The following is a 15068-nucleotide window of genomic DNA, read 5'->3' as shown; positions in this document are numbered from 1 at the left end:
ACTTACCCTGTCTCAGGCTGCCTCCTTGAAGCAACACAAAACATATCCACTTCCCCAAATCCTAAGGTGGGAGGGAACTTCACTGCTGATCTAGATATTTTTCAAGCTACAGCTGTGGATTAAACCAGCAATTTCGAACCTTCCTGTGTATCAAGCTTGCAACACAGTCAGACACGAGTGGAGATGTGTGCTGTATGCTGCTTGCCTTGTACCCACAGGCCCCTAAATCTCTAGAGCAGAATGTGTATCATGAGCAGTGCTGTATTTAATGTAATAGATGAGAACTGTAAATACCGGAGTCAGTCTGTTAGCAGCTACCAGCTAGGCAATATATCTAAAAATATCTCCCCTATCATTGATGTTATGGTAAATTCATGCTGTGGCCAAAGAAACCTCACAGAAGTAAGCTGAACCTACTGTATGTTAGATGGCATTACTGGTTAACATCCCACGCAAAACAAGAAGAGGTTCCAAAACCTGTCACTTCTTAAAATAAAAGAATGGTGACACAAGAGTTAACTCTAACTGATTCTTAAAGTCTTTTCTGGGTTGCCAACCTCACTATATTATTCTGTTTCAGTATGAGCTTCTTGTATCATTTTCTTTTAAAACAAAAGATATGAAACTACTTGTCTAAGAAAGTTAAAACATTTTTCACCTTTTACTATTATTTGAAGAAAAAAATATAGAAAAACTTTTCTTTGAAAAGACAAGACCTAATAAGGTTTTAAAAATAACTAAGGGAACATAGATACCTGATGTTCATTAGCATTTTTTTCTGGCTTAAAAAAGTGCTGATTTTATAAATGGCTTCTTGAGTCAAGCCATAGATGTTTTACTCTGCTGGTGACTATACCGTTTTTCTCTGCAAACCTCTCTCCTATAACACTCACCGCTATGAAAGGCTACGTTAAATCATAAAGGCTACTTTAGCACCTCCCACACTCGCCCCTGGAAACTAGCCTTGAATACACAGACTCATGTTTAACAACAACTCCGGGCAGCATGCAGACATAGCGGTGCCCACAATGGCATTACACTGAAGGAGAAGCTCTTTTGAGAGAGGGTCCATTGTTGGCGTGTTCACACGCCAAACCAAGAGACTTTAGGAAGTGTTGTGTATGCAATCAAATGAGAGCTGGAGACAGGCAGGCAGGTGGAGAAACGACTATTTTTGAAGTACTTAAGAGAAGAACTGGGAGCTGCAACCACCAGGCAAATTAAAAAAAAAAAAAATCCTATGTAACCTTTACAATAAAAGGAAAGAGGTACCTTTTTGTGGAAGAGCTGGTGGCCATCAAGCCAAATCCTGTTCCGCAGTCTGCTTCTCACCCACGCAGGGCTCTGTCTGCCGTGGAGAGACCATCGCACGTGCTGGTCACAGTTCCCTCTGTGTTTCCATTCCATTCACCCCTACCCTCTGGCGCCCGCACTCCACCAGCCCACTATCCACAGTGAGTGAGAGTCGAGAGCAGAACAGCACGGGGGAGCAGCCACTGCAGGCTTTCCACAGAGCACAGCTCTGACTGTGGTTTCCGTGGGGAGACTGACAGAGAAGCCCCAAGTTACCAGGAACACCCTCTTCCAGCTCTCAGAGGTAATTCCTCTGAAGACCGAGCTCTTCCCTGATGTGTTGGGACCAGACTTATTGGTTACTATAGAGGCTGCAATTCCCTTCCCATCGAGCCCTGCTAGACACCACTGCAGTCTGAAAGCAAGGAACGCTTTAAGAGAATGTCCTGTACCATTCCATCTTCTCACAACACAATACTCCTTACACTGAGACTAAAATATTCCCCCCCAACTTTTCCGATAATCGCCACGTGGGGAGCAGAGATTATTTTAAAAGAGGTACATGGTAGGAAAATTTTCCTAGCAGAACAGCCTAATACAGCAATGCTTATCACTCTTTATCTAATAAATAAGCATTCATGCATTCTTTCTAGTTTTATAACACCTGGCTTACATTTTCTCTGCCATCTCTGATTACTTCTACAGATACCCTGAGGACTCATTACGGTGTCAAAGCCAAAAACACTTCCATTGTGGGAACATGCATAGAAAAATCATTGTGTATGCTTGAACAATGCAGGTGCGAAAGAAACACAGAGAAGAGAGGGTGGCAAAACAGACAAACAGGGACCGAGTTAAAGAGAGAGAGGGCAGAAGAGAGAGAAAGGAAAGTGGAGAGAAAGAGAGAGAAGAGATAAGACACAAAGATATAACAAACTGAACCACATTGCATTGAAATAGTCCACTGATGGAACAAATGGATAGCTATTGCCTTTAAATAATTTAATATCAGAAAAAATCATGCAATAAATTACTATAAAAGTAGAATATTTTTATTATTTCATATGAGTTATGGTCACTATAGGCAATATTTTAAATATGGGGGTGGTATGCCAATTTAAAATATCTTTTTCATACCAGCAACCATGATATGTAGATATGACACTGCCCCCAACCACACACACACAAACACAAACCTACATCTATTTTCTTCTTCAAGTTTGTGGTATCTTTTGTTTTCAGCTTAGTTTGGAAGAAATGCAGATCAATGTCAGGTGTTGTGTTGTGGTACAGAATACAGTATGATGAAACTTAGCTTGGTGAAAATATGTTATTCGCAAGTTTTTGTTCAAGTTTATCCTCAGTTACTCCTTTCTAAAGAATACTACACAACTTTTCAAATAAAAAAGAAGATATTCAAAAACGAACTCTCAAAAACTTGAAAATAGGAAAATGCATAATGTCTTTGCGATCAAATTATGCTATGGAGTAATTTGATTATAAAAATTTAGCAAAACTGTAGATCTCTCTTTCTGAGTCTACCATTCATTTGCCTCCTGAACAGAGTTCTGGTGAGACTTTGCATCAAGGTAGACTTCCTGGCAAAGGACAACATGCATTGGAAAAACTGGTTATTGATTGAAAATTATAGCCCTGGTCTAAAAGGGACACCCAGGCAAACCAAACTGTAAGTGCATGGCAGAGTGGTTGTTATCAAAGAGCATCTGACTAGTCCCTCTAATTACACTGAAGAGTTTTTTTAATATAAAATATTTAAGAGTAAATAAGCCTTTAAGTTGTTTGAAGTTAAAATGTATCCACTAAAATATATAACAAGTAAACAAAGTCTTTCAGATTGTATATTATGTATTTCTAAAATAATATCTCTCCCTCAAATTAAATTGGCTTACAGGTAGAGTTGGGAATCTAGTTTATGCATGTGACTTTGAAAACATTATTTACTTGATAAAATTAATTTTTCACAGAAAAGTAATTGGCTTTTAAAAATTATACATGTAAAGTATTTATAAAAGCAGCTGAACAAATAATCCGATTATTAACTTAATATTTTTAATTTTAAGTATAATTGTAACAAATAGAAAAACTTTACAAATCTTTGAAATTGCATAATCACTTATTTCTTTTCCCTAATCTATTAAACACTGACACAGAAAGCAGACAGAAAACATCAGACAGTGAAATAATCGGGTATATTCAAGAGTAAGGTACAAAATAGAAACAATTTCAAGAGAGTAAAAAATAAATAAATTAGGTGAAAAATGTAACAGGGACAGTGAAAAAAGCATATTAAAGATGTCTCATTCTCTGAAACTATCCACATAGTCCTAAGGTCATGCTTTGACAGCTTTTATAACCCCGAGGAAGACTATGTACTCATATTCCTTTAGGAATTTTTGTACACCACTCATACGTGGTCACAAATTATTGGGCCTTTACCTTGATCTCAGCTTCTAATACAAATTTGTGAAATTGGCAAAAGTTCTGCTGTTGGATGCAAGTTTAACTCAAGAGAAGTTGACATTTGTGTGTCATGCATACTTTCCGCCTTACTGTGACACCAGATAGTCCTGGTGCATCTTTTCAAAGATGAATTTTATTAATAATTACATGTATTTGGATAAAATTTTCCAGTTGAAAAGTAATAATGTTTACAATTTTGCAACCCACAACTATACATATATACAAGTAATTTTTAACATATTGATGTGTTTGAATATTTGGAAATAGAGTAAAATATGTGTGTAATGGCAGACGGAAAGTCTTTACTAAATAAAAATCTTCAAGTATTGATATCTTTGCTGCCACCATCTTCAAAACATCCAAATGTGACCATGAAGGCTTCTCCTACTTCTACCTCAACTAGCACAATCATTAACGTGATGAAAGTGAGCCATTTTCACATTGCCAATAAACTAGGAGGAAGTCAGTCACTGTTGAATGCAATCCCTATCAGCTGCGGACAGCTCCTGGTGCTGAAAGGGAAGGCAGAGAAGCCTGCTCACAATAGCTCACTCCACCAGCCTTTGAAAAATCACAGCAAAACTGAATGAGGTGGCAAGTGCTCAGCCTGAATAGCACTGTCTACAGAACAATGGCAGCCAACTCTAAATCCTACTATAATCACATTAATGAGATTAATCAGCGAATTAGCAGCAGTCAAATGTCAGGGAGGCAAGGAAGAATCCAACCAAGATTGGTAATTAACTTTTTGGGGGTGGGGGTGGGGAGGAGGGAAAAATCAATTGTGCTACCTCATAGGTTTTTTTAGATGTTGACAATTTTGATTCACAAATCTGAAGACTACATGTACAGATCAAAAGGCAACAACATAATCCTTCATATTATAATATAGATCCAGATCTCATATTACTGATTCTTAAAGTATAGTCCTCTGAGAAAGCTGATGTCACTTTAAATAATCTTCATAATCTATCAGAAGTTTATTGTTTTAAATTCTTTAAATGCACAATTAATATTTAAAGTAAACTTATTTCTCTGAAAATCAAGCTAAAATATAAAGAAATATGGCTGATTAAAAGCAGAAGGATTATATAACAACTGTTATTGCTTATGAAAAGTGTATGATAGTATGGTAAGAGTTTTCAAAGTGCAATCAAGTAAAGTATCATCACACACACACATCAGTAGTGGTCTATGTTGGTTAATAAAGAAAATTTATCACTCAAGTATAACTTTAAGGAGACTTTTAAGCAATTGCCTTACTGCATTTGAGGTGATAGAATCATACATGTTCTTTTAGGTCAATCAGAAAAAACAAACTTCCTTTTTTTCTGGAATATGTCTCTTAGTAGCATTTATAACTTACAATCAACACTTTGGATTCAAAGTTCTTGAGAGGTGAAAACTTACAGGAATGCAATACTGTTTTTTTTTTTTTTTTGAAAAGGAATATTGTGTAAAACACTTTTCTTTTTAAAATAATTAATTTTTATCTGTATGGGAGACATGACTTTATTATTTTTAAAGCTACAGGACACTTAATGAAGTTGAACAATTAGAAAGACCCTCATATGCCTGTAAGGGTGGTTTTGGGATGCTTTTGTCTATGATGTTAATTTTGTTTAGTAAAAAATATAAACATTTGAACAAAAAGGCTCTTATATAAAATATTTTTACTCTAAGTAACTTAGAAATTATTTAGCTTATGTAGCTTTGATGGTACAAGAAATTGTCATGGTTAATACTAAATTCAAAATCTATTCTCTATATTTTATATAGCTAACTTTCATATAAATGTTTACATATACATTTTTGTTTTATTCAGATCTATCTTAAAACTAAAGTGTAGAGTTTAAACTTTTAGTTTATTAATTTAAGTGTTACAAAAAGACATATTTCTATTATAAATAACATTTTGTTTCATTATTATGAACTTCAAACATTTAAGTTAAATTTAAAAATCTTTATTTGAGTTTCTCCACTTAAACAATATAAATCAACATTCTTCTTACCATTAGGTAAATTCATCCAAAATATCTAACATTTTAATTGCCTTTGCATAAAATGATGTGCTTCATTTGTCATGTAAAGTAATCCAGTAAAGTCTCTGGGAAGTTTTTGTTTGGTATCCTCTTATCCTCCAAGCACCATACATGCACCGCGTTTTGTTTTTGTTTCATTTTCTTGATAAACAACATCACAGTTAAGTCATGCAACCTAATACCCATTTTAGTTTAAAGACAGATTTTTTGTGGATTACAAAGACTCCAGTCCAGGAACATTTCAGCTACCAGCCATGCAATAAAAATAACTTTAAAAAGGAGCAGACAATGGAATAGCAGCCTCAGCCCTTGAGCTATGGTAAAACACATCCTGCTCACTAAGTTCCCCCAAAAATTAACCTAACGAACATCACGTACCTCACAAGGACCACAACCGCTCACAAGCGAAAGACAAGTTCAATTTTGGTAACTGTGCTGGCTCAAAATACACAGACAGGGAAGAAAACCCTGTTCCACCACAAGTTTGAAAGGATGATGAGACACATGCCTGCCACCCAGACGGAGAAAAGGTGGCTTTTTGTCTTCAGTGAATATTGATATCATAACCCAGAGTCCAGGGAATGAAAAAATTAAAATACACCCACCAACAATGAGCAAAAAACCAGGGGGGCTTCAAGAAGACTGCAGGGAAAAGCTCTCTCACTCTGTTTAGTGTGCAGTAGCTTAGGGAAAAAAAAATGTCGCCCGGGCAGGAATGACAAATGCAGCGCGATAGGCTCGCAGGCCTCAGGGATCTGTTTGACTTCCACACACCCCCATGCACACGCTCCCACTCATCCTCTCCTAGGCTTTTTTTTTTTTTTCCACATTTTTTTTTTCACAAGCTCCAAATCCCCGGCATATGACCTTCTGTTAAATAGATAAAAAAAAAATTGCTTATCAGTCATGCAAATGAGGCTGAATTCATTTTCCACAACAGATGGCCTCATAGATAATGATGATGGAAGAGAGAAAATTGAATGTCTCTCACAAGGTGGCCATGGCAACCGAGAGCAGAATAATATCAATAATAAACTCACTGCATAATAAGGTTGTCAGTCCTACAAATCAAAGTCTCCAGCTAAATCAGGTATACCACCCCAGCTAGTTACCAGATAAATAGTACACACACACACGCGCGCACACACACACACACACACACACACTTCCACAGAGTGGCTTGAAGTCTTTCATGGTCACTGCAAAATGTGTACGTGTGTGTGTGTGTGTGTGTGTGTGTGTGTTGGTGGAAGGAAGGGGTTGGGGGAGAGAATAGTTGGATAATGAAATGACAATGTGACTTTTTTCTTTTCTTTTCCTTTCATTATGTTTTCTGCAATAGACTCGGTTTCATGCAGGACCTTCTAACTAGCCATATTGAAATCGGGATGCAGTGCTGAAGGCTTTCTCTCCTCCCTCTGCCTCCGCGCTCTCGCTCTGATGTGCTGCATTGATGCAATAGCAGCTCGCCTCAGGCTTCCACCTTGGCTCCCAGGGGGACATCCTGCAAAATGAATCAGCAGCCATCCTGAGCAGGCTGATTAAAATGAAAATGGCAAGGCACATGTCTGGGCGGAACTGGAGCTCAGCTTTGCTGCTTGTCTGGCAAGCACGCTCAATATAGCTCTTGCTAATAATGGCTTACTGCCTTTCATTTTTTAAAAAGGTATCACCCTTTTTCCCCTTCACTGACTGGTGTTGTCGTGTGTGTGTGTGTGTGTGTGTGTGTGTGTGTGTATGTGTGCGTGCGTGTCGTGGGGGGAAACGAGAATGGATAGTTCTATTCTTCTAATTTTCTGCTGCTCACATGCAGACTGCCTGCCTGACAGCACCATTATTTTAACACTGAACTCACTTCAGCTTTTCTTTTGGGACAGGGTGGGGGGCGGTTGATAAGTCTTGGGGCAGAAGGGCTAGTTTTAAAATCAAGCTGCCTAAAAGGCCCAGACAAGGTTTTTACACCCCAGATTCAATACTTTCTAACCAAATCTGAGGCAACAGACCTCGAGAGAACTCCGATGCTGTGCTTCACGGGCTCACAGTTGGACAGGCTGAAACACAGCCTATGAAGAAACCTATTTCTGTTTCGAGCATTTGCAACCAGCCTGTTACTGTATCCTAGATATTATGCAACACAGAGAATTAAAATAGAGAAAGCTACTAGCTAATAAAATAATCGAACACAATTGAAAAAACAAATCTTGGATATTTTGTTGTTTAAAATTCTCAGGCATAGCTTCAAGATTGCCCTCAAATAAGCTTTACTTTGCAGCATCTCTGCAGAGTATTCCAGGGTTTTTCAAGGCATTCTGGAAATTAGACCATTATCACCTCTCAAAAAAATTGTTGAAAAATTAGAACGAATAATTTTTCTAAACTCATTTTGCTCTGCTTCTCCTATACATCTTATTCTATGTTATAGTCTTTAAATTTTTCTAAATTGTCACTTTTGGTTTCCTTTGGTAACAGATGCTTGATTTTTGTATAAAACTACCTATCTACTTATTTTTGTCTTTGTAATTCCTATTTCTGAGACGTGATTTTTTTCTTCTGCACTCTAGCCCTGTTGCTGCAGTGTGAGTCAGAAATCAATAGCGCTGCCCTAATGGAGACTCCACTCGGCATGCGGCAAGGCAGCTGCAGTCTCCTCTCTCTCTCTCTCTCTCTCTCTTTCACACACACAAGCACGCACACACACACACACACACGCACACACACACACGGAGCTAATGACGTCTGTGCAGCTTTTTCAGCTGATTGGGCACCGCATCGGATGTTCTGTGGAGCAAAGAATAGGAGTCATTTACAGTCGGCGGAAAAAAAATGGGAGCATATATCCTTCTGTGTGTGAGACACTGACCCTGAGCTCCCCAGGCAAGCAGCGTGTGGGTAAGGACAGTTCTCCGTGTTGTGGTCACCGTGGGGTACACAGTGCCTCCAAGATGATTATAGAACTGGAACTGCAGTACGGTGGGAGTATTTGTCCATTTTGTAAAGGACAAAGCATTCCTCTAAAAAAAAAAGTAAGCACAATAAAATTCCCACACAAATGTGAGTTTTTAGGTCAAAGCGTGACCTCCTGGGTATTATTGAGGTGTTTAAATATACATTATATTATTACTTCAAAATAATTCCAAATGTACTTAAAAAATAAAGTTCAAATTAAATGAATATATATGTATGTACACACACATACATACACACATATTCATGTAATCATTCCCTATGAGTTTATCACTGTTGTGTTAGTAATAAATTCGGTTTTCTTAGTTAAAATTCACCCCCACATACCTTATCTTACATTAAGAAGAAAGAAATCTGTAAATGATACTGACACGATATTTTAAATCACAGATTTATACATATATATGTGTTTCTTACACATTTGTGCATGTCTACGAAAACACACTGTATATTTGATATGGGGCACCTGCACACACACACACAGGCACAATATTTTTTCAACAGCTTTGGTTACCTTAAGCTGTAGGTGTGACTCACTGCAATGACAGGCTGCTGTGTTGATAAGCATAGTGTCTAATGTTCTACCCTTAAGGTAAGGCATCCCTGGACCCAACAGCATTAAAGAACACGTCTTCCCTTACCACACTGTCACTGCATTTCATTCAACCTCATCGTGTTGACCACAACTGCCCCAGCCCGAATCTGGCTCCAGTGAAGCATTTGTATTCTTTCCACCCATTCTCTGCATGACTTTCAGAACTGAGATACCAGCCCCCAATGGCTTAAGAGAAAAGGAAAAATGAAAGAATCATGAAGCCACAGAGCCACAGCAGAGCAACACTGCAGTCTGCATTTTGCAGTTTCATTGTAGCTCACTTGATACAGTACGATTTCTTCAAAAACGATATCAAGTACTCTGCAGTGAGGTACCATAAAATCCTTCAGGATGTAGAAGAACTGGGGAATACTCAAGTGACCATTTAGATTAAAAATCTCTCTGTAGTTCGCGATTAAACTGTATAACCAAAGGTTTTGTCTCTAAATATCTGTCACCTGCCTCCTTAAATTATTTCTAATATATTTTGTACTTCATGTATTAGTTTATTCCACATGTTAAAGCCCTTGGTATTAGGAAATACATGTCATTAATTTTGTTTATTTATGTATGTATTTATTTCTTTGTAAGACAAAAGAAACTGGAACATATTGCCACTTCTGATGGGCATGTCCTCCAAATTAGTACAAAGAAAAAAAGTCCAGATAATTTTATGTGTGAAAATACACACGTTACAACCTATGATGTATTTCCAACTGTGGGATACATATTCTGATCACTTTAACAAACGATAGATTGATCTCTCATAGTATAACTATCGCAAGGACAAAAAACCAAACACCGCATGTTCTCACTCATAGGTGGGAATTGAACAATGAGAACTCATGGACACAGGAAGGGGAACATCACGCTCCGGGGACTGTTGTGGGGTGGGGGGAGGGGGGAGGGACAGCATTAGGAGATACACCTAATGCTAAATGACGAGTTAATGGGTGCAGGAAATCAACATGGCACATGGATACATATGTAACAAACCTGCACATTGTGCACATGTACCCTAAAACCCTAAAGTATAATAAAAGTAGATATACATAAAAAAAAAAAAAAAAAAAAAAAAAAAAAGTAAAAAAAAAAAAGAAAGTGCAATCTCTTTCCTTTCTGTTCTCTGGACTCTGGTCTCAACATGAGACAGAAACGGAAAGGAGCCTTGATGTTTCTTCAGGTGCCATGTCGCACACCAGTTGGGGAGCCGGGAACTAGACCTTCATGGAACGCATGACGATGACTTCATGACCTTTTCTTCAGAATTGTGTCTGCACCAGTGATGGAGAGCTGTGACATCTAAAGGGAGTCTGAGATTAATTTAGGTCTGGAGCAAACAGCATAGAATTGCTATAGTTGGGTAGTAAATTGGTAAAACCTGGAATCCAGATATTACTATATCAGAGTGTACACTATGCAAAATCAGGCACTAACATAGCCCTCCCCCCGCTGTATTGGGAAACAACTTTCCAAGTTAGGTATATACCAGAGAAGGAGTGGCTTATTAATTTATCAATGATATAGATGGGGAACCCATTTTCATTACAGGGAATTAGCTTCAACTAATCAAAACATCTATAGAGTGACTCAACAGCAAATAGATCAAAGAAATAAGGTGTATGTGGTTAATTTGCTAAATAGAATAATGAGAAAGAAATTTAGGAGACATATCATGAAGAAGAGCTGAGGTATCAAGAATAGTTGTGGCCAGATAGAATTTGGTGGTGTAATCTCGGTGAAATGACTGGATCAAAAAGGGGAGACCATGAACCTCAGAGCTCATGCATTATTTCTGCAGCTATCCCAGGATGACCATTCTATTCAATATAAACCCATATTAGGGGAGTCTGGAGCAGGTAGAGTTGAAAACATCTGTATCCAGATCACTTGGCTTGATTTTATATAACTGGTTATTTATTGGCAAAATATATAGATGTAAATATGAAATATAATTTTGAGATCTAAAAGAGCATTGAGAATTTAAGGTGTAGGTAAGGGGTGCCCAACCCCAGTCCATGTCTCTTAGGGACCGGGCCGCACAGCAGGAGGTGAATGGTGGGGAAGTGAGCATTACTGCCTGAGTTCCGTCAAGTCAGTGGTGACATCAGATTCTCATGAGAGTGTGAACCCTATAGTGAACTGTGTGTGTGAGGGATCTAGGTTGCATGCTCCTTATGAAAATCTAACTAATGCCTGATGATCTGAGGTGAAACACCTCCCCACCCTGACACGTTCTGTGGAAAAATTGTCTTCCATGAATAAAACCAGTCACTGGTGCCAAAAAAGGTTGGGGACTGCTGGTTTAGATTATTATAACCAGCAAACTAAGATAATCTACAGAAGGTATTTATTCTACTCAAAGTCTACAATTTTATAAAACATATACAATTTTATGAAAGTAAATACCTTTCATTTCACCCTCAGTGGCCCAATAAATTCACAAATACCCATATTCCAACAAAACTTTCCACATTACCTGTATACCCTTGAGACCCAGTCTCTGAACTATTTTGCATCTGGGGTTTTTATATAGAATTTTATTTTGTTATGCTATCAGGTTAGTATCTCTGCAATGATTCAAGCTGCTTGAAGAAAGGGACTTATGTCTTTTAGCTTATGAGTACATAGGAATAGTGCTGGTCTAAATCAGGTTCTTATTAAGAGTATTTTTATTGATTTTGAAAATTAGATTATGGGTCTCATCCCTGAAGTTAAAAAAAAGACCACTTACTTTATTCAAAATTATATTTTTCTTCACTGTACTGAAAACAGTAATAATTATCATGCATATTTAGGAGAGTTTTGATGCTGCAAATCATTCAGAAAAGAGAATTAAAAAAAAAAAACATGGAGGCAGAGAAGACGATGGAGTTCAACAAAAGGAGAAAGATGTACAGCCCGGTCCACACTGTAGTAAATGTTTCACTCTTTCTGAATTTCCGGCATTGGAACCTCCTTCCTACATCCCAGCCCTCCCCAACATTTGAGCCTCCTTAGTAGGTAGGGACTGCCTCTCACTCTAGATACTAAAATAACAAGCTATTTATTTTTCCAACTTCTCTTTCAGCAAAGACATGGACACATGGCCTACGACTCACCATTATGACATGTCCAATTTAGATTTTGAATTGTATGTTGATCCCACAGAAAACCATAGTCCTTAAAGATTCTCCTATGGCAATGGTGCCTGTGTAGTATAATTGAGAAACAGTGGCAGTGTGTAGGGCTTATGGTGGTTGTAGCAGCATCCTGAGAAAACCAGCTGTACTATATACTTTTAGGTATTATCACTAATTTGCTAATCTTCAAGTTTGAGATTTCAACCATCCTAGTAGTTCTGATTTTTGTGCTTAATTCAGTCAGAATATTTACTTGGAACTAAGTACGCTAAATGAGGCACATATGTGTACTAAGAATGCAGACAACTCAATCTCTGAGAAACAGCAGTTTTGTTATCTTTCCTGGTAGAAAACATCTCATAAGATAGGAATTTGACAGCTCATGGTACATGGTAGAAAACCAATTAAATGGCCAGCCTTGACCGTGTGGAATAATCTGCTGAAATAGATGGGTGGTCTGCAAAGTTCCTACTTGATTTACAGAACTGAAGAAACTTGGTATCTGTGCACAGGTGTTGGACCTGAGTCCTACCATGAAGATTTGAGGATCGTCACCCAATCTCGGAAATAAGTTGGCTTCAAGACTCAGGATATCTAGAATGAAGAGATGCCTGGTGCAGCACACCAACATGTCACATGTACGTATATGTAACAAACCTGCACATTGTGCACACGTACCCTAGAACTTAAAGCATAATTTAAAAAAAACATATTTTCAATAGCCAGCAGAATCCCCTCCCTGGATCCCTAATAAATGGACTATCAAAATAGTAAATCAAAATAATAATTTTATTATTATTATACTTTAAGTTTTAGGGTACATGTGCACAACGTGCAGGTTTGTTACATATATAACAAGCACTGTGACATTGCTGGGGAGATGATAGCTGTCAAGTTACCAGTGGTGATAACGGCAGGCATGCTGGTCTTCTTTCAGTCACTGGTGGGGCTAGCACAGAAGACGGGATTCTGGAGGACTGTGGTGAGCTGATAGAGGATGACATTCCAAGTGTAGCTTTTCTACTCCAGCAAATCCTCATAGCTCCAACCACAAGGAAATGGATGTTATCCCAATGAAAGGATAAGACCAAGATTAGTATTTCTTCATATTTTAGGAACAACAGCACATCTTCACTGTCTTATCTTAGGTTATATTAATTCTTTATCTTTGCAGAAAATACAATTTCTCTCTGCCCAGAGGACATAAGGGTGGCCCCACTACAGCAAAAACAGAACAATGCAAGAACCTGGAGAGGAGGGGCCAGTATTCACGCTACATTTCTTGATAAAATAGAGACTTACTAGAGATCAGAAAGCGAATTCAACAAAAATATACAGGTCTGCACCTTATAAAGTTACTGGAATCTGATTGTTTGGGGAATGGCCAGGTTATGTTTGTCAACAGAAACGCAAGAAGCTTTGCCTTCCACTCCTGGCTTCCTCTTTTTGGAGGCTCAGGCTACTGTGGGAGCAGGCTGCATAGGGTTTAGGTGTTCAGTAAAGGAATTGACCCAGATTATCAAAGGAATACAGGGGTCGCTACATAGGGAGGGCCCTGCTCTGACTTTAGGGCCATGAACTGAAAGCCCCTCCTTTTTTCATCTTAAATAAGACATCTTGGTGGACTAATGACTAACCTGAAAGCAAAAAGAAGATTTTGGGGGCATTTTTCAATAATGCCAGGTTCAGTCATAACAGCCAAAGAAAGACTAGAGCTTCCAACACTGAGAACTCATCTCTCTCAGTGCAGACGCCATCCTACAAAGTGAGCACCTCTGACCAGCTGAGGAGCTGGCTGGATGCAGAGAGCCCGGGACGGAGTCAGGAAGATGCTGATGCTCACCTTGTAGACAAAAGGCTTAGAATATTTAACTGCATTTATCTTCCTTCCTGGGTCATGTACATCTTTATATAACTGAATTAATTTTCTGCTTTTCTCTCTTTCCCCTGTCATTTTAAGGTGATAGTGGCCTATAGTACGAAGCATGTTGACATGGAATTATAGCAGAATAGAGAATAAGTGGGCACAAGCTAGGAATCCTGGACTGGGAGCTGAGCACAGAGACTCAAGCCATTCCTTTCTAAGAATTGGGGGAACATTCTCGATCAAGAGAGGATTGCATTAAGATGCATAAGTGCTTTTTAGGGATGTGTGCTGATGTGGGGCAGCACGGGATGAAAACAGCAGACACCTACTCCATGTTGATGCTTCACAGAGGAAGGTCACACACCCTGAGAGCCTGGGCGGGTGGAGAAGGTTTCTCTGGTGAGTGCAAGAATGGAGGAGGCGCTGGAGCTGCTCTGACTGAACCCCCTCAGCCGTGTGGCCTGGACATTGGAAATGGCCGCAGCCCTCTGTCCTCATCTTCCACTCCTGGGCATTCCGCAAGATGCCAGTATCTTGTTAATAAATGGCCTTTTCTGCTGAAATGAGCCGATTGGTTTCCTTTGCTTGTATCTCAGAGCTTTCACTGATACAACACACGGACACAGAATACAAAGGCACACACACACACAAACACCTAAACCCTGGGTCTTTCAAAGTAAGAGCCCAAGCGCTGGCACAGTTTC

The 15068-nt window shown here is 38.7% G+C and overlaps 1 protein-coding gene across 6 annotated transcripts in view; it reads right to left on the bottom strand.

The window, feature by feature from the left end:
* The window catches only part of MYT1L (myelin transcription factor 1 like), a 540435-nt gene extending 533876 nt beyond the window's left edge, over positions 1-6559 (bottom strand). For 3 of the 6 annotated variants that reach the window (XM_055253693.2, XM_055253694.2, XM_055253697.2), the window contains exon 1: positions 6195-6558. The gene's annotated coding sequence lies outside the window, so the exon portion shown is untranslated. Of the gene's footprint in view, positions 1-6194 lie in introns of all 6 variants that reach the window. The other 3 variants (XM_055253695.2, XM_055253698.2, XM_055253696.2) reach the window with 2 other exon arrangements.
* Between the last annotated feature and the right edge of the window lie 8509 nt (positions 6560-15068).

Source organism: Symphalangus syndactylus, chromosome 18, assembly GCF_028878055.3.
Source record: "Symphalangus syndactylus isolate Jambi chromosome 18, NHGRI_mSymSyn1-v2.1_pri, whole genome shotgun sequence".
NCBI lineage: Eukaryota > Metazoa > Chordata > Mammalia > Primates > Hylobatidae > Symphalangus > Symphalangus syndactylus.
This window is presented reverse-complemented; position numbering and strand designations above follow the sequence as displayed.